This window comes from Eleutherodactylus coqui, chromosome 13, assembly GCF_035609145.1.
Source record: "Eleutherodactylus coqui strain aEleCoq1 chromosome 13, aEleCoq1.hap1, whole genome shotgun sequence".
Taxonomy (NCBI): Eukaryota; Metazoa; Chordata; class Amphibia; order Anura; family Eleutherodactylidae; genus Eleutherodactylus; species Eleutherodactylus coqui.
In genome coordinates this window covers 8,798,164-8,818,820 of record NC_089849.1, presented here as the reverse complement: position 1 = coordinate 8,818,820, position 20,657 = coordinate 8,798,164, and the positions used below count along the sequence as shown (strand labels likewise).

The following is a 20,657-nucleotide window of genomic DNA, read 5'->3' as shown; positions in this document are numbered from 1 at the left end:
TTATAATGCAGATGAAACCCCTGAGTGTGGACAATGCCCGCTGGGCACACATAGTGCCATGCTGACAGGGAGAAGTGCAAAACATTGCAACATAAATGTGCGTGGCAACCAGCCGTACCCATCATTATTATCACCAGGGAAGGCGTTGGTAGATTGTAAGCTCTGCAGGTAATTGGCAGCGAATGCAGTTAGAACAGAGATCTGCAACCGGAGGCGCTCCAAATGTTACAGAACTACAACTCCCAGCAGAAACACTCATACCTTATATCAGGCGCTCCAACTTGTTCCTCTCCACACATTGCAAAACTACAAGTCCCAGCATAATCAGACAGCCGCACTCATACTTCAGAGCAGGGCCTCCAATTCATGACTCTCCACTTGCTGCAAAACTACAAGTCCCAGCATAACCAAGCAGTCTCATCCATCTCAGAGCAGCGGTCACCAGCTGTTCTGAAAGGACATGCTGGGAGTTGTAGTTTTGCAACACTAGAGAGCCACAAGCTGGGGTTCACTGATCCAGAATGCTCAGTCTGAGTCTTGCCCTTTAATCTGGCATCCGATAATCCGGCATGTATGGCTACAGTGAGTGCGTGTGAACACACCCGTCTCATTAGACTGCAAGCTCCCCTGCCCAGAGTTCAAGAAAAGCTGGAGCACAAATCTCCGGCGCCCATGAATAATTGTGACACCCAATAAATGTTGTGAGCGCTCGTTACCCGTGTATGAGCCATAACACAGCGGCTGATAAGGGGACGTCCTGCGCAGCCCGCGCCGTGACTCCACTTCCCATCTGCTTGTCATTAGACGCTTTGGATCGGCGCATTATATAATTTATTATCGCTCTGCTCCTCCAGATCAATGATCATAACCATAAACTCTATTTACGGACTTGGAACGGCTTTGGGTGGCTAATGCAAAAGTAATCACGCCCTTAGAAGGTTGTTAGAAATGCGATTACCCTGGATGATGGTGATGGCTCCCGCAAGGATCCTTCACCCGCCTTCTCTACAGTCCTGAATGGCTAATCGGCCTGATTATATAACTGTATTACTACACTTCTCCCGGGTCACCCAGCTTTCCCAGGCATCCTCACCTTAGTTTATCCAAGCTTATTACGGGACTGCGTAGGAAAACGGGCGGCCATGGAGGCTACAGGTTCTATATGGTATCCTGCGGCATATCGCTCCGCATTTGCTGTAAGCGAGCCTCTAGATTGTGGAAACTTCTAAGCTGTGTAAAATCTCTCTACTGGCTGTCTGTAGGGGGCGTCCTGAGCCCGGTCACCTTGTGTGCCTCCATCCACTGGTCCCAACACCCCCTAACAGTCTGGTCGGACGCTTCTCTCTACTGGTGGTCTGTAGGGGGTGTCCTGAGCCCAGTCACCTTGTGTGCCCCCATCCACTGGTCCCAACACCCCCTAACAGTCTGGTCGGACGTTTCTCTCTACTGGTGGTCTGTCGGTGGTGTCCTGAGCCTGGCCACCTTGTGTGCCCTCACACATCCACTGGCCCAACACCTCCTAACAGTCTGGTCAGACGCTCCTCTCTACTGGTGGTCTGTAGGGGGCGTCCTAAGCCCGGCCAGCTTGTTTGTCCTCATACATCCACTGGTCCCAACACCCCCTAACACTCTCGTCAGACGCTCCTCTCTACTGGTGGTCTGTAGGGGGCGTCCTGAGCCCGGTCACCTTGTGTGCCTCCATCCACTGGTCCCAACACCCCCTAACAGTCTGGTCGGACGCTTCTCTCTACTGGTGGTCTGTAGGGGGTGTCCTGAGCCCAGTCACCTTGTGTGCCCCCATCCACTGGTCCCAACACCCCCTAACAGTCTGGTCGGACGTTTCTCTCTACTGGTGGTCTGTCGGTGGTGTCCTGAGCCTGGCCACCTTGTGTGCCCTCACACATCCACTGGCCCAACACCTCCTAACAGTCTGGTCAGACGCTCCTCTCTACTGGTGGTCTGTAGGGGGCGTCCTAAGCCCGGCCAGCTTGTTTGTCCTCATACATCCACTGGTCCCAACACCCCCTAACACTCTCATCAGACGCTCCTCTCTACTGGTGGTCTGTAGGGGGCGTCCTGAGCCCGGTCACCTTGTGTGCCTCCATCCACTGGTCCCAACACCCCCTAACAGTCTGGTCGGACGCTTCTCTCTACTGGTGGTCTGTAGGGGGTGTCCTGAGCCCAGTCACCTTGTGTGCCCCCATCCACTGGTCCCAACACCCCCTAACAGTCTGGTCGGACATTTCTCTCTACTGGTGGTCTGTCGGTGGTGTCCTGAGCCTGGCCACCTTGTGTGCCCTCACACATCCACTGGCCCAACACCTCCTAACAGTCTGGTCAGACGCTCCTCTCTACTGGTGGTCTGTAGGGGGCGTCCTAAGCCCGGCCAGCTTGTTTGTCCTCATACATCCACTGGTCCCAACACCCCCTAACACTCTCGTCAGACGCTCCTCTCTACTGGTGGTCTGTAGGGGGCGTCCTGAGCCCGGTCACCTTGTGTGCCTCCATCCACTGGTCCCAACACCCCCTAACAGTCTGGTCGGACGCTTCTCTCTACTGGTGGTCTGTAGGGGGTGTCCTGAGCCCAGTCACCTTGTGTGCCCCCATCCACTGGTCCCAACACCCCCTAACAGTCTGGTCGGACATTTCTCTCTACTGGTGGTCTGTCGGTGGTGTCCTGAGCCTGGCCACCTTGTGTGCCCTCACACATCCACTGGCCCAACACCTCCTAACAGTCTGGTCAGACGCTCCTCTCTACTGGTGGTCTGTAGGGGGCGTCCTAAGCCCGGCCAGCTTGTTTGTCCTCATACATCCACTGGTCCCAACACCCCCTAACACTCTCGTCAGACGCTCCTCTCTACTGGTGGTCTGTAGGGGGCGTCCTGAGCCCGGTCACCTTGTGTGCCCCCATCCACTGGTCCCAAGACCCCCTAACAGACTGGTCAGTTGCTCCTCTTTACTGGTGGTCTGTAGGGGGCGTCATGAGCCTGGTCACCTTGTGTGCCCCCATCCACTGGTTCCAACACCCCCTAACAGCCTGGTCAGATGATCCTCTCTACTGGTGGTCTGTAGGGGGCACCCTGAGCCCAGTCACCTTGTGTGCCCCCATCCACTGGTCCCAACACCCCCTAACAGTCTGGTCAGATGCTCCTCTCTACTGGTGGTCTGTAGGGGGGTCCTGAGACCGGTCACCTTTTGTGCCCCCATCCACTGGTCCCAACACCCCCTAACAGTCTGGTTAGACGCTCCTCTCTACTGGTGGTCTGTAGGGGGCGTCCTAAGCCCGGCCACCTTGTGCGCCCTCACACATCCACTGGTCCCAACACACCCTAACAGTCTCGTCAGACGCTCCTCTCTACTGGTGGTCTGTAGGGGGCGTCCTGAGCCCGGTCACCTTGTGTGCCCCCATCCACTGGTCCCAACACCCCCTAACAGACTGGTCAGATGCTCCTCTTTACTGGTGGTCTGTAGGGGGCGTCATGAGCCTGGTCACCTTGTGTGCCCCCATCCACTGGTTCCAACACCCCCTAACAGCCTGGTCAGATGATCCTCTCTACTGGTGGTCTGTAGGGGGCGTCCTACACCTTGTGTGCCCCCATCCACTGGTCCCAACACCCCCTAACAGACTGGTCAGATGCTCCTCTTTACTGGTGGTCTGTAGGGGGCGTCATGAGCCTGGTCACCTTGTGCGCCCCCATCCACTGGTCCCAACACCCCCTAACTGCCTGGTCAGACGCCCCTCTCTACTGGTGGTCTGTATGAGGCGTCCTGAGCCCAGTCACCTTGTGTGCCCTCACACATCCACTGGTCCCAACACCCCCTAACAGTCTGGTCAGACGCTCCTCTCTACTGGTGGTCTGTAGGGGGCGTCCTGAGCCCAGTCACCTTGTGTGCCCTAACACATCCACTGGTCCCAACACCCCCTAACAGTCTGGTCAGACACTCCTCTCTACTGGTGGTCTGTAGGGGGCGTCCTGAGCCCGGCCACCTTGTGTGCCCCTATCCACTGGTCCCAACACCCCCTAACAGTCTGGTCAGACACTCCTCTCTACTGGTGGTCTGTAGGGGGCGTCCTGAGCCCGGCCACCTTGTGTGCCCCCATCCACTGGTCCCAACACCCCCTAACAGTCTGGTCAGAGGCTTCTCTCTACCGGTCATCTGTAGGGGGCATCCTGAGCCCAGTCACCTTGTGTGCCCCCATCCACTGGTCACAGCATCTCCTAACAGTCTGGTCAGATGCTCCTCTCTACTGGTGGTCTGTAGGGGGCGTCCTGAGCCCGATCACCTTGTGTGCCCCCATGCACTGGTCCCAACACCTCCTAACAGTCTGGTCAGACGGTACTCTCTACTGGTGGTCTGTCGGGTCTGCTCTGCATCATAGAGGCGTCTTGTGGTCAACAAGCTATACAAGCAGAAGAAGAGGTCACCACACACAAGGAGCCTCCGAGAGCCTCTTATCTGCCTGAGATGGAACTGCATGCCAGAGTCTGCATAAAAATGACAACTTCTTCTGGGGGCGCAGGAGGGTTTTTGATAAAGACTGTATTTTACTGACAAATGCTCATGTTAAAATATAATAAAGCAAGCACTACTTACCATCCTCAGCCTTACCAATTTAGCGCCCCAGCGCCGCGGTTCTCCCGGTCCTTGTCTTTGGAACGGCTGTCACCTGACTGCTGTGACCAATGAGAGGCTGCAGCATGTGGGTGCTGTTCTGGCATATCTGCTCACTGCATATGAGCAGATATGCCAGAGAAATGTTACCTGACCGCTGCGGCCTCTCATTGGCTGCGGTGGTCAGGTGGTAGACATTCAAAATAAAGACCAGGAGAACCGCGGGGCTGCAGCGCTGGATTGCCGGGCCTGAGGACGGGTAAGTACTTCTTGGTTGTTATTTTTAAACATGGGCACTAGTCAGTAAAAGATCCTTTTTTAACAGGACAGCCCCTTTAATGGCCGCACGGTTTTTGGCAAGTCCCCTGCATTAAGCATGCACAGCCAGTAAGCCCTGGTGAACGCTTCATAGGACCATACCACTTCACAAGCAGAGATGGTCCAAACTTCTTATATGGCCTCCGTTACGGGATGGTCACCCCGCTGTCCTCGGTCCTCATTGTTTAGTCCTTCTTATAGGATCTTCAAAACCGCTGCATGCAGGTGAATGCGCCAACCAGGATTCCGGAGAGCCGGGTGAGGAGCGCCAGAGGGACGTGACGACCTGCAGGATTACAGCTTGCTCTAATAACCTAATTAAGTCTGATGACAAGTTGTGACACTTCCCACCTTCCAGAAACCGTGTAGCCAGAGGGCGCCCATACTAACCACCCAATACACATAGGTGGGCACCGCCATCCGCTGCCACCTCACAACACCGCAGATGGCAGACTGCTGTAATTATCTGCAATAAACAAGCAGAAAGGTGAGCGGAGACCACCGAAGACGAAGGACATTGTCACAGCGGACCCTGCATAAGAGGATTGTCACCTGCATTCATATGGAGAGAAGGGGAGAAGGTGGGGGAGACGCGCCAATCAGTCATGAAATACACAAGATAACTCCGTTAACCCAACACCATTGGGGTCTGATGGGTGCCGGACTACCAGGCCGCTGATCACGTGCTTCGATTTTAGTATAAGAGTGATGCATGTTATGTGTCGTCCATCGCCCTCGGAGCGGGAAATTCCTCCTGACACCCCGGATTCATCATTGCAGAAATCTGAACCAAAACCCGCGGGCGGAGATGGAGATTCTGATGCAGAACTGCTGATTAAACAAAAACCAATTTCAACTCCACATTAAGATCTGCACGTTAGACTCGCGGATGGCCGTGCAGATTTTTCCATAAATTCTGTAGCAAAATTCCCGTATGCGCAAAAGTATCCTAAGTGTGCATTCACATGGCGGAATTCACAGCAGAGTTTTTCATGTAAATTCGGCCTCTAAAAACTGCAGCTAAATCTTTTGCCGCGCTTTTTGCGCATGTATTTAGCTCTGACAGCGGGACGAATATGGTGCGGAATTCACATCTAGACCCAGAAACTCGTGGAAACGTGATCTTCAGCGTCGGAATTCTGCATGCAGATCTTGCCCGTTAATACGATCCACGCTGAAAGCCACGGATTTTGACATGGTTTTGTGAAGCAGAGTTGGGCGCAGAAAAGGCCCCGTTTGAACGTACCCTGAAGCCGGCGTCACACGGACATATTTGCGCACGCAGTACACAGCGAATAGAACCCATTGATTCCGATAGGTTCGCTCATTTAAGCGTCATTTGTGTGTGAATTTCAGCTGTGCAAAAAAAGATAGAACACGCTCTACGCTTCTGCACAAAAAGTGATGGGGAGGACGCAAAAGCTCGTGAAAATACACAAGGAGATGCGTGAAACACTGCGTAATTGGGCTGAAATAAGAACACACCTGCAACTAATTAGCCATTTGCGTTTGTTTGCCGCGCACAAATGAACAAACCCTGGGGGCAAAAAAAGTGCAGTAAAATACGCCAATAAACGCATAAAAAAAGCCTTGTTCATAGCACAAAAATGTAGTAATAAGGCGCGCAATTGCGCTTATGTTCGTGCGAAGCCGCCTGAGGCTGTACTAACACAAAGGATTTTCCTGCGATATGGACAGAACGAGCAGGGGTTCACTTACATATGCAAGTTTCCACTCTGCAGCGTCTCCTATTTTTGGGCAATTTGGCAGCAAAAATTGCCCATTAATTCGCATAGGAGCAAAAACAAAAGCGCATGGCAGCCGCACATAACTGCGGTTTTTCGGCGAGAGCGATGCGTTTTTTCTATATTTACTTTGGGAACAACATGAGATTTTCAAGTGCGTAAAAAACACAAACGAAAATCGCAAGAACAGCGAAGCAATACGGTTTACTCGCAAAATGTATCACAATTGCGTGTAAAATCACAGGTTTACGAGTGCGATAATCGAGCGAGAATTGTACCCACCCGTGTAAATACACCTAAAGCAACACCCGTATGTAATGGAGGCGCCCGACGCAAGATGCCCACCAACCAGGCATTACACGGTCAGCGACTGCACTGTTTGACCAGCCGCCATGTAATACTAAATACAAACACATGACCAATGGCAGGCACTACATAACACGAATCACGCGCCAGCTATAAAATGAAAACCTACATAAAACATTACATGTGACCGCGGATTATTTGCCTGTTGCCAAGCGGCAGGGTTTGTGTACACAATACCACCAGGGCTGCGGAGGGGGCACCACATACCCTCCAAGCACTGCTAAGTCCCAGCTAAGCACAAACACATGGCGGCTGATTGACGGGTCACAGGCATGACTGGAAGTGACGGGAAACTGAGCCGAGCCATGGGGGGTCTCACTGCCAGGAAAGTCCCCCCCAGATACAAGACTCCAACCAAGACCCTCCTAACTGACCCAGAGCATCGCAAGCAAGCATAATATACAGCACAGGGCAAACCTTGTGCAGTACACATACTGGGAGCGAATGAGGAGGGGAGAAGACAGCAGAAAACAGCAATAACTAAGAACAAAGGTCCCCGATATACAGATGAGCTTTTTTTTATTTTGGGGTATTATAAACGCTCCTCTCATCAAGTTCCAGGGTGAATCACAGAGTTCAGATTTTCTTTACCTGCTGAAGAGCTTTTTCATTGCTCAGTGTCGCCCCCTAATGAGTAATATACAGTGTATAAATAATGAAGGAGAGATAAGTAGGAAAAAGAAGTACACTTCGAACTTTGCTAGAACTCATCACAAGAAACTAAAGGCGAACATCCATTAAATCTCCTTCACATCAAATACAAAAATGCTGCCCCCTATGTACAAGAATATAACTACTATAATACTGCCCGCTATGTACAAGAATATAACTACCATAATACTGCTCCCTATGTACAAGAATATAACTACTATAATACAGCCCCCTATGTACAAGAATATAACTACTATAATACTGCCCCCTATGTACAAGAATATAACTACTATAATACTGCCCCCTGTGTACAAGAATATAACTACTATAATACTGCCCCCTATGTACAAGAATATAACTGCTATAATACACCCCCCTATGTACAAGAATATAACTACTATAATACTGTCCTCTATGTAAAAGAATATAACTACTATAATACTGCCCCCTATGTACAAGAATATAACTACTATAATACTGCCTCCTATGTACAAGAATATAACTACTATAATACTGCCCCCTATGTACAAGAATATAACTACTATAATACTGCCTCCTGTGTACAAGAATATAACTAATATAATACTGCCCCCTATGTACAAGAATATAACTACTATAATACTGCTCCTATGTACAAGAATATAACTACTATAATACTGCTCCTATGTACAAGAATATAACTACTATAATACTGCCCCCTATGTAGAAGAATATAACTACTATAATACTGCCCCCTATGTACAAGAATATAACTACTATAATACTGCCCCTATGTACAAGAATATAACTACTATAATACTGCCCCTATGTACAAGAATATAACTACTATAATACTGCCCCTATGTACAAGAATATAACTACTATAATACTGCCCCCTATGTACAAGAATATAACTACTATAATACTGCCCCCTATGTACCAGAATATAACTACTATAATACTGCTCCTATATACAAGAATATAACTATATAACTACTATAATACTGCCCCCTATGTACAAGAATATAACTACTATAATACTGCCCCCTATGTACAAGAATATAACTACTATAATACTGCTCCCTATGTACAAGAATATAAGAACTATAATACAGCCCCCTATATACAAGAATATAACTACTATAATACTGTCCTCTATGTAGAAGAATATAACTACTATAATACTGCCCCCTATGTACAAGAATATAACTACTATAATACTGCCCCCAATGTACAACAATATAACTACTATAATACTGCCCCCTATGTACAAGAATATAAGTACTATAATACTGCCCCCTATGTACAAAAATATAATTACTATTATACTGCCCCCTATGTACAAGTATATAACTACTATAATACTGCCCCCTATGTACAAGAATATAACTACTATAATACTGCCTCCTATGTACAAGAATATAACTACTATAATACTGCCCCCTATGTACAAGAATATAACTACTATAATACTGCCCCCTATGTACAAGAATATAACTACTATAATACTGCCCCCTATGTACAAGAATATAACTACTATAATACTGCCTCCTATGTACAAGAATATAACTACTATAATACTGCCTCCTATGTACAAGACTATAACTACTATAATACTGCCCCCTATGTACAAGAATATAACTACTATAATGCTGCCCCCTATGTACAAGAATATAACTACTATAATACTGCCCCCTATGTATAAGTAATATGTGTAATTAATATCAGACTATACACGGGGTCGTGTTAGTTAGCCTCTCGGTTTTTCTTCCTTCTCGGCTATTTGTAGCCACGCCCACAGGACATTTAGTGTATTGCTGTGCGCTCTGTAGATATCGGCGCGGTTGCAGTTGCTTTGGAGTCACACAGGAAATAACAGCGGCTAATAATAAAGTGCAGCCGGCGTGCACGGGGGAAGATAAATCACTCCCGGAAGCTAATATTCTATCTGCTCAGTTCTTTATGTTGCATAAGTTAGATGGCACCTGTGTAGAGGCTGGCACAGTACAAGCGCCATGCTGTGTGCCCATCATTACTTTATAGCTGCTGAGATGCCCTCCTACAGTCTTAGGGACAGAATAGACACAAGTGTGGCGTCCTCCGATGCACTGCAGGAGAAGCTCCCTCTTCTTATATAAAACTGAAGTGGAGGAGGGATACTTTTAGTCAGGGGTAAATGACCTGCTCAGCAGGGGCGGAACTATAAATGGAGGATGACCTCCTGAACGGGGGCGGAACTATAAGCAGTGGATTGCCTGCTCAGCGGGGGCGGGAGTATAAGCGGTGAGTCACCTGCTCAGCGGGGTCGGGAGTATAAGCGGTGAATTACCAGCTCAGCGGGGGCGGGAGTATAAGCGGTGAATCACCAGCTCAGAGGGACGGGATTATAAGCTGTGGATGACCTGCTGAGCGGGGGCGGAAGTATGAGAGGTGGAAAGGTGAGGTTTGAAATGTTTTGCGGGTCAGCAGCACTTTTGTTCTGCATACAGCACTGTCTGTATTAGATACATGGCTCAGCAGACAGTATCACACAGGATAGGATTAGATACACAGCACAGCAGGCAGTATCACACAGGATAGGATTAGATACACAGCTCAGCAGAGAGTATTACAAAGGACAGGATTAGATACACAGCTCAGCAGGCAGTATCACACAGGATAGGATTACATACACAGCTCAGCAGACAGTATCACACAGGATAGGATTAGATACACAGCTCAGCAGACAGTATTACAAAGGACAGGATTAGATACACAGCTCAGCAGGCAGTATCACACAGGATAGGATTAGATACACAGCTCAGCAGACAGTATCACACATAATAGGGTTAGATACATGGCACAGCAGATGGTATCACTTAGGGTAGGATTAGATACACAGCTCAGTAGACAGTATTATACATGATAGGATTAGATACACAGCTCAGCAGACAGTATCACACATAATAGGGTTAGATACATGGCGCAGCAGATGGTATCACACAGGGTAGGATTAGATACACAGCTCAGCAGACAGTATCATACATAATAGGATTAGATACACAGCTCAGCAGATGGTATCACACAGGATAGGATTAGATACACAGCTCAGCAGAAAGTATCACACAGGATAGAATTAGATACACGGCTCAGCAGACAGTATCACACATGATAGGATTAGATACACAGCTCAGAAGACAGTATCACACAGAATGGGATAAGATACACAGCTCAGCAGAGAGTATCACACATGATAGGATTAGATACACGGCTCAGTAGACAGTATCACACAGAATGGGATTAGATACACAGCTCAGCAGAGAGTATCACAGATGATAGGATCAGATACACGTTTCAGCAGACAGTATCACACAGGATAGGATTAGATACACGGCTCAGCAGACAGTATCACACATGATATGATTAGATACACAGCTCAGCAGACCGTATCTCACACGATGGGATTAGATACACAGCTCAGCAGATAGAATCACACAGGATAGGATTAGATACATGGCTCCGCAGACAGTATCACACATAATAGGATTAGATACACGGCTCAGCAGACAGTATCACACAGGATAGGAATAGATACACAGCTCAGCAGACAGTATCACACAGGATAGGAATAGATACATGGCTCAGCAGACAGTATCACACAGGATAGGATTAGATACAGCAGCTCAGCAGACAGTATCACACAGGATAGGATTAGATATACAACTCAGCAGACAGTATCACACAGGATAGGATTAGATACACAGCTCAGCAGACAGTATCACACAGGATAGGATTAGATACACAGCTCAGCAGACAGTATCACACAGGATAGGATTAGATACACAGCTCAGCAGACAGTATCACACAGGACAGGATTAGATACACAGCTCAGCAGACAGTATCACACAGGACAGGATTAGATACACAGCTCAGCAGATAGAATCACACAGGATAGGATTAGATACATGGTTCCGCAGACAGAATCACACAGGATAGGATTAGATACATGGCTCCGCAGACAGTATCACACAGGATAGGATTAGATACACAGCTCAGCAGACAGTATCACACAGGATAGGATTAGATACACAGCTCAGCAGACAGTATCACACAGGATCGGATTAGATATACAACTCAGCAGACAGTATCACACATGTTAGGATTAGATACACAGCTCAGCAGACAGTATCACACAGGATAGGATTAGATACACAGCTCAGCAGACAGTATCACACAGGATAGGATTAGATACACAGCTCAGCAGACAGTATCATACAGGACAGGATTAGATACATGGCTCAGCAGATGGTATCACACATGATAGGATTAGATACAAGTATCACACATGATGGGTTTTGCTGTAATTTGAGGTGGTTTTCGACGTGTTTTTTGTACTGGAAATGCACTGGGGTCCGCAGTAAGGCGCTTGCGGTACTCCAGGGGGCGATCTTCTTGCCTCTGATATTGCACGTATGATATGGCGGCTCGGCCACGTGTACCGCCTGCCGTGTAGCTGAGCCGGTCAGCCCGTGTACTTCCTGATGTCCCTGCGGCCTCCAGTCATCCGCACCCCCCGCACCGGATGACTCGGCCCTATTTATTCACCTGCTTTATTTTTTGCCCGCGTTCTCCGCTATATATAGGCGGCGCCATAACGGGACGGATGATGGAAGACCGCGACCCCTCCGGAGAACTTATAATCTACAGGAGCACTTATGAAGAGCTATAGAAATAGTCAGAGGATGGGGCCGAATATGGAGGGATGGGGGGGAGGGCATCCTGGAGGGCCCCCATCACTGTACGGCTCTGTAGGGCCCCCATCACTGTACGGCTCTGTAGGGCCCCCATCACTGTACGGCACTGTAGGGCCCCCATAACGGGACGGTTGATGGAAGACCGCGACCCCTCCGGAGAACTTATAATCTACAGGAGCACTTATGAAGAGCTATAGAAATAGTCAGAGGATGGGGCCGAATATGGAGAGATGGGGGGGGGGGGGGGGCATCCTGGAGGGCCCCCATCACTGTACAGCTTTGTAGGGCCCCATCACTGTACGGCTCTGTAGGGCCCCCATCACTGTACGGCTCTGTAGGGCCCCATCACTGTACGGCTCTGTAGGGCCCCATCACTGTACGGCTCTGTAGGGCCCCCATCACTGTACGGCTCTGTAGGGCCCCCATCACTGTACGGCTCTGTAGGGCCCCCATCACTGTACAGCTCTGTAGGGCCCCATCACTGTACGGCTCTGTAGGGCCCCATCACTGTACGGCTCTGTAGGGCCCCCATCACTGTACAGCTCTGTAGGGCCCCATCACTGTACGGCTCTGTAGGGCCCCCATCACTGTACGGCTCTGTAGGGCCCCATCACTGTACGGCTCTGTAGGGCCCCCATCACTGTACGGCTCTGTAGGGCCCCCATCACTGTACGGCTCTGTAGGGCCCCCATCACTGTACGGCTCTGTAGGGCCCCCATCACTGTACGGCTCTGTAGGGCCCCCATCACTGTACGGCTCTGTAGGGCCCCCATCACTGTACGGCTCTGTAGGGCCCCCATCACTGTACGGCTCTGTAGGGCCCCCATCCCTGTACCCTTTTGTAGGACTCGCGTTGTCTCCTGTGTTGTGTAGGTTTAGGGTCCATAAAAGCTCCATTTTAGTCACGAGCCCCCATCACTGTCTGGCTCTCTACTGCCTCCTGTGGTGCTTCACTGCTGCCACAGACCTAGGGCAGCCTGAGGATTAAAAGGAAGACAGCGTCTGGGGGTCCAACAGCAGAGATGCATCGTTGGCCGTGGTGGATATATATTGCGGCGCGCCTCCGCTGATATGTGTCACATGACCGCTATGTATCATTCTCTAATAGAAAGCAGTGAAGGGACTTTTTCTAGCTTTGCTCATCATTAGAAAGAAGAAATGGGAAACATCCCCGAAATGGAGGAATTAGCAGGAAAGACATCAGAGAATCCCCTTAAAGGGGAAGTGTCATCAGAAAACGGCCTCTTGTACAAGTAAGGTTTTTATTAGAGATGAGCGAACCTACTCGTTTCGAGTAATTACTCGATCGAGCACCACGATTTTCGAGTACTTCCTTCCTCGGGTAAAAAGATTCGGGGGGCGGGGGGAGGCGTGGTGGAGCGGGGGGGCGGGGGGGTAGCAGCAGAGAACAGGGGGGAGCCCTCTCTCTCTCCCTCTCCCCCCACTCCCTGCTGCCACCCCCCACTCACCCACGGCGCCCCCCGAATCTTTTCACCCGAGTACGGAAAATCGCGGCGCTCGGGCGAAAAAGGGGCATGGCCGACTACGCTCGCTCATCTCTAGTTTTTATATAAAACATTTTTGGTGATTTTTTTTAAAAATTATTTTCAATGTCACGATCTATAGTTATTTAAAAAATCCTGAAATCCTGCAGTTCTCACATCGACCACTAGGACTAATAACAGTCGGACACTTCCTATTCTGTAGAGAAAACTTCTCATCCGCCATCCCATCATCATCGCAGGCAGGATTACACTGAGAGGTGACACCTATATACATAGGTAACATATATAACACAGCATCCACCATTCACAATAGGTGATGTCACAGCTCACCTCCTCCCCCTCCCTGCACCCGTCACATAGCAAGCCCACAGCATTCCCATACAAGTCTATAGGTGATGTCACAGCTCATCTCTCCCTTTCCATGCACAGGTCACAGAACATGCCCACAACACTCTCCCATAGAAGTGTATATGTGATGGTCACAGCTCACCTCCCCCTTTCACTGCATGATCAAAATGCTTCCCCATTGAAGTCAATAGGTGATAGTTACAGCTCACCTCCTCCCCTCCCTACACAAGTCACACTTAATGCCCATGACACTCTGCCATAGAAGTCTATAGGTGATAGTCACAGCTCACCTCCTCCTCCTCTCGGGCAGGCCCAGAACACTCATAGGAGTCTACAGGCAATATCACAGCTCATCTCCGACCGCTGCCGACATAGAGCCCAACACTCTCTCATAGACCTGTATAGGAGAGGGCAGACTTTACAGGCAACCAGGAAGGGCATGAGTATAAACAAAAAGGTCCCCCGGCTCCCTCTCACGTCCCCCCACAGCACTATCACTTAGTTTACAGCGCTTTAGGCAGGTGACAGGCTTCCTTATACTACAGCACTGGCAAGATGGCCGCCGCCATAGTCATGTATAGTGAGATGGACGCTCCCATAGTCATGTACAGACAGGATGGCCGTCCCCATAGTCATGTACAGACAGGATGGCCGCCCCCATAGTCATGTACAGACAGGATGGCCGTCCCCATAGTCATGTACAGACAGGATGGCCGCCCCCATAGTCATGTACAGACAGGATGGCCGCCCCCATAGTCATGTACAGACAGGATGGCCGCCCCCATAGTCATGTACAGACAGGATGGCCGCCCCCATAGTCATGTACAGACAGGATGGCCGCCCCCATGGTCATGTACAGACAGGATGGCCGCCCCCATGGTCATGTACAGACAGGATGGCCTACCCCATAGTCATGTACAGACAGGATGACCGCCCCCATGGTCATGTACAGACAGGATGGCCGCCCCCATAGTCATGTACAGGCAGGATGGCCGCCCCCATAGTCATGTACAGACAGGATGGCCGCCCCCATAGTCATGTACAGACAGGATAGCCACCCCCATAGTCATGTACAGACAGGATGGCCGCCCCCATAGTCATGTACAGACAGGATGGCCAGCCCCATAGTCATGTACAGACAGGATGGCCAGCCCCATAGTCATGTACAGACAGGATGGCCGCCCCCATGGTCATGTACAGACAGGATGGCCGCCCCCATGGTCATGTACAGACAGGATGGCCGCCCCCATAGTCATGTACAGACAGGATGGCCGCCCCCATAGTCATGTACAGACAGGATGGCCGCCCCCATAGTCATGTACAGACAGGATGGCCGCCCCCATAGTCATATACAGACAGGATGGCCGCCCCCATAGTCATGTACAGACAGGATGGCCGCCCCCATAGTCATGTACAGACAGGATGGCCGCCCCCATAGTCATGTACAGACAGGATGGCCGCCCCCATAGTCACGTACAGACAGGATGGCCTCCCCCATAGTCACGTACAGACAGGATGGCCTCCCCCATAGTCGTGTACAGACAGGATGGCCTCCCCCATAGTCGTGTACAGACAGGATGGCCTCCCCCATAGTCGTGTACAGACAGGATGGCCGCCCCCATAGTCGTGTACAGACAGGATGGCCTCCCCCATAGTCGTGTACAGACAGGATGGCCGCCCCCATAGTCATGCACAGACAGGATGGCCGCCCCCATAGTCATGCACAGACAGGATGGCCGCCCCCATAGTCATGCACAGACAGGATGGCCGCCCCCATAGTCATGCACAGACAGGATGGCCGCCCCCATAGTCATGTACAGACAAGATGGCCGCCCCCATAGTCATGTACAGACAAGATGGCCGCCCCCATAGTCATGTACAGACAGGATGGCCGCCCCCATAGTCATGTACAGAGAAGATGATCATCCCCATAGTCATGTACAGAGAAGATGATCGTCCCCATAATCATGTAGAGACAAGATGGCCGCCCCCATAGTCATGTACAGACAAGATGGCCACCCTCAGTCATGTACATGTTATGTCTGTACATGACTATGGGGGCAACCATCTTGTCTGTACATGACTATGGGGGTGGTCACCCATTGTCATGTACAGAAAGGATGGCCGCCCCCATAGTCATGTACAGACAAGATGGCCGCCCCCATAGTCATGTACAGACAAGATGGCCGCCCCCATAGTCATGTACAGACAAGATGGCCGCCTGCCACGTCTGATTCTGTTTTAACCACACTTTAAAATCCCTTCATAAATCCTCCTACACTATTCGGTAGCCGCTCACGTTTTAGCATGGATGCAAAGTTCAATTCCCCACGTAGCAACTTAGCAAATCAGTAAACGCGTTTCATGACTCTGTGAACACGCACTCCGTGAGAGCTGCCGGTGACTCCCAGCATTCAGCTGGTGCGCAGCGGCAGCCACACACATCTCTGGCATTCATGTTTATCTGCACAAATAACTCGTCCTCTTTGAAGAATGTCAGTAAATCCTTCCACAAAGGCAGAACTGTGCGAAGCCGAACGCAGCGGGATTGATGAGGTCCGTGTAAACAATGCATACTCAGGGAGATGGCTCGATAAGGCCACATACTTACACCAGGCGGTACCCGGACGCGGGCGCTGTGGACTGTTTAGCGTGTAAACTGTATGATCCAAGCAAACTCAGTGACTCCTCATAAACAGGAAGAAACTAACAGGATAAAGTACAACACAAAGGTAACCAGCTCAGCGCGATCCACAAGATCGGCACCGGCCCCCGGGGACATCCTCCAATAACATGAAGCCAGAGCTTGGGGAAACGGGAAAAGCAAATCCAGAAAATACCTATTAGTTAAAAGCACAGAGTGCGCAACATAAATAAAAGAGGAGGCTTACGCATTTCAAACCCGGCCTCGAAGGGCAGATACTGATAGCATAAATGTATGTCACACTTGCGCCATGTAGATCCATGTATGATGCATCTTCATCTGTCACATACATCTATGCTATGAGTAAGAACTCTGCTGGGTTTGAAACGCGTAAGACACAGCTATATTTTTTTTATTCAAGATGTGCGCCTCCAGCATAAATAAAAATCTAACTTTATTACTGTATATTAGTTAAAATCACAGAATGAACCCCCCACCCCAACCCCCAAAAAAGAGGAGGATTACGCGTTTTAAACCCAGACCAGCAGAGATCTTACTGGCAGTATAGCTGTCTGGGACACTTGTGTCACGTAGATCCATGTGCATGTATGACACATCCTCACACGTCACGTACATTTGTGCCATAAGTAAAAACCCTGCGTGGCTTGAAACGCGTGAGCTTATCTTTTTTTATTCAGGATGTGCATCCTGTATTTTTAACTAATAAGAAGGAATGAAGTCTAATCTGTTCTGTATCCGCGCTGCACATATCTGTCGTCTGGATTTGCACATCAGAAACCAGCAGAAGACAATCGCGTTTTGGGAACTCCTAAACCTCCGCGCCTCGTTCACTCGTTCTGTGTAAAAGAGCCTCCATGTTCCTTTTACACGGGCTGACAGTCGGGTAAATGACGGCACGATTGTTGAAGTCGCCACTAAGGTCGTCAGTGCTCATGCTGAGTGTTTAGACTGAAAGACATCGCGGGCTTCTCGCTCAGCGCTCCACCTTGTATGTGCTGACCGGGGAGCGTTTACACGCAACGAGAAGCCTGCCATCCAGCGATAGTTTTTTTGCTGAGTTAAAGTCACCATAAACAACTGCGGGTGATTTTTTTCATGTTCATACTGAATGATTATCACCCATGATTAAGCACCAATAATTGTTGCGTGTAAATGGACCACACAGGGGCCTTTAATCACCGAAGGGCGAGGGGCGCTAACGAGATGTTGAGCACATTCTATAGGAGCTCGTGTAGATGGGATTTGCCGGCAGGCGGCTGATAACGGTACAATCGCTGTGATAGTGTTTGCTGTCCGTCAGACAAGCGGCTGCCACATTGTGATAGGTGCAGGGCCCGGGCTTTGAAGCTCACAGGGAAGGCGCTCCTTACATGCTTTGATGATACCTTCTACCTGCGGTCACTGATAAACCCTGTAATATAGGAGCCAGCGGGTCGGGTGGTCACCTATATGTCCCATACGCTGCTCATATACAGGCGGCCCGGGGAGTCCTCACAGCCCTCACTTGTTTACATGTAGATGAAAAACTACCAGTTTGCAGTGACAGAAGTATTTACCCCTCTGGTGACACTTGTATCTTCGGGGGGCTTCCTAGAAATACATGTGTGATACTGTCTGCTGCGCTGTGTATCTAATCCTATCCTGTGTGATACTGTCTGCTGAGCTGTGTATCTAATCCTATCCTGTGTGATACTGTCTGCTGAGCTGTGTATCTAATCCTATCCTGTGTGATACTGCCTGCTAAGCTGTGTATCTAATCCTATTCTGTGTGATACTGCCTGCTGAGTTGTGTATCTATTACTGTCATGTGTGATACTGTCTGCTGAGCTGTGTATCTAATCCTACCCTGTGTGATACTGTCTGCTGAGCCATGTATCTAATCCTACCATGTGTGATACTGTCTGCTGAGCCATGTATCTAATCCTACCATGTGTGATACTGTCTGCTGAGCCGTGTATCTAATCCTATCCTGTGTGATACTGTCTGCTGAGCAGTGTCTCTAATCCTATCATGTGTGATACTGTCTGCTGAGCTGTGTATCTAATCCTATTCTGTGTGATACTGTCTGCTGAGCAGTGTCTCTAATCCTATCATGTGTGATACTGTCTGCTGAGCCATGTATCTAATCCTATCCTGTGTGATACTGCCTGCTGAGTTGTGTATCTAATCCTACCATGTGTGATACTGTCTGCTGAGCCGTGTATCTAATCCTATCCTGTGTGATACTGCCTGCTGGGTTGTGTATCTAATACTGTCATGTGTGATACTGTCTGCTGAGCCATGTATCTAATCCTACCATGTGCGATACTGTCTGCTGAGCCATGTATCTAATCCTACCATGTGTGATACTGTCTGCTGAGCTATGTATCTAATCTTATGCTGTGTGATATAGTGTGTTGAGCTGTGTATCTAATCCTACCATGTGTGATACTATCTGCTGAGCTATGTATCTAATCCTGTCATGTGTAATACTGTCTGCTGAGCTGTGTATCTAATCCTATCATGTGTGATACTGTCTGCTGAGCCGTGTATCTAATCATATCCTGTGTGATACTGTCTGCTGACATTCTGTATCTAATCCTATCCTGTGTGATACTGTCTGCTGCGCTGTGAATCTAATCCCATCGTGTGATACTGTCTGCTGAGTTGTGTATCTAATCCCATCATGTGTGATACTGTCTGCTGAGCTGCTGTATCTAATCACATAATGTGTGATACTGTCTGCTGAGTTGTGTATCTAATCCTATCCTGTGTAATACTGTCTGCTGAGTCGTGTATCTAATCCTATCCTGTGTGATACTGTCTGCTGAGCCGTGTATCTAATCCTATGCTGTGTGATACTGTCTGCTGAGCCGTGTATCTAATCCTATCACATATTCACATATGAATTAACAACCATATTATTCCATCTGCGCAGTTTGTACATGTAATCACCCCGGTATCAGCAGAACACGAGGTCTGTCCGCTCGCATGTATCAGACGGAATCCCCCCCCCCCTCCCGCACATTCCGTTGGGTGACTCCTGGCAGACCCTCCTTATCTCTGCAGCTTTCATGTCGGTGCGCAGATACGACCAACCATGGCTAATGAAGGTGGAGGAATGGAGTAAGTAGGACCCCCGCCAGCCCCTGAAGGTAGAGGCAGCTTCTCCCATCTGCAGGCCTCAGGTGGTCGTGGAGCGCTGCTCATCAGGGGGATAACTGGCAAGAATAGAGGGGGTTCCAGAAAATGACCACCACACACGGAGCAGGATGAAATCAAGAGACCTTATCAGTTCATTGTATGAAACCCGTCCGCGCAGCGATGCCAAGTATGATAACTGATAACCGCACGATTCCCTGGTGGCCTATGGTGGCGCTACACCTAGGTGGAGATCCAAAAAGTGAACTTCTAAGAGAGTGAAAAACAACCTTTAGAGACGTGAAATAATTGCTTCGTAGTAAAATGAAGGTCATTTGGTGAGCAGCGATGGATAGAGATGAACTACAGCTCTGAAGGTCCGCTTGTATCAACTCAAGTCAAGTGCCGTTCTCTAATCCAGAAGACTGCTGGCATCCACTGGAATGAAAGTGGTATTCTCAGACCAGTGGAGGGCTGGACTGTGGGGGATCTCCACCACACACTTACCAGGGCAGAAGAGCTGAAAACGCATGCATGTGGCTTTCTCCATTTATGCCTAATGGGGCCGTACGCCTTTAATTGCAAAGTATTCTTCCAACAGACATTTTCTCTG

At 49.4% G+C, this 20,657-nt stretch overlaps 1 protein-coding gene across 2 annotated transcripts in view; it reads right to left on the bottom strand.

Moving 5' to 3' along the window:
* CASS4 (Cas scaffold protein family member 4) overlaps positions 1 to 20,657 on the bottom strand; it is an 81,378-nt gene that overhangs the window by 47,421 nt on the left and 13,300 nt on the right. The window lies entirely within an intron of this gene.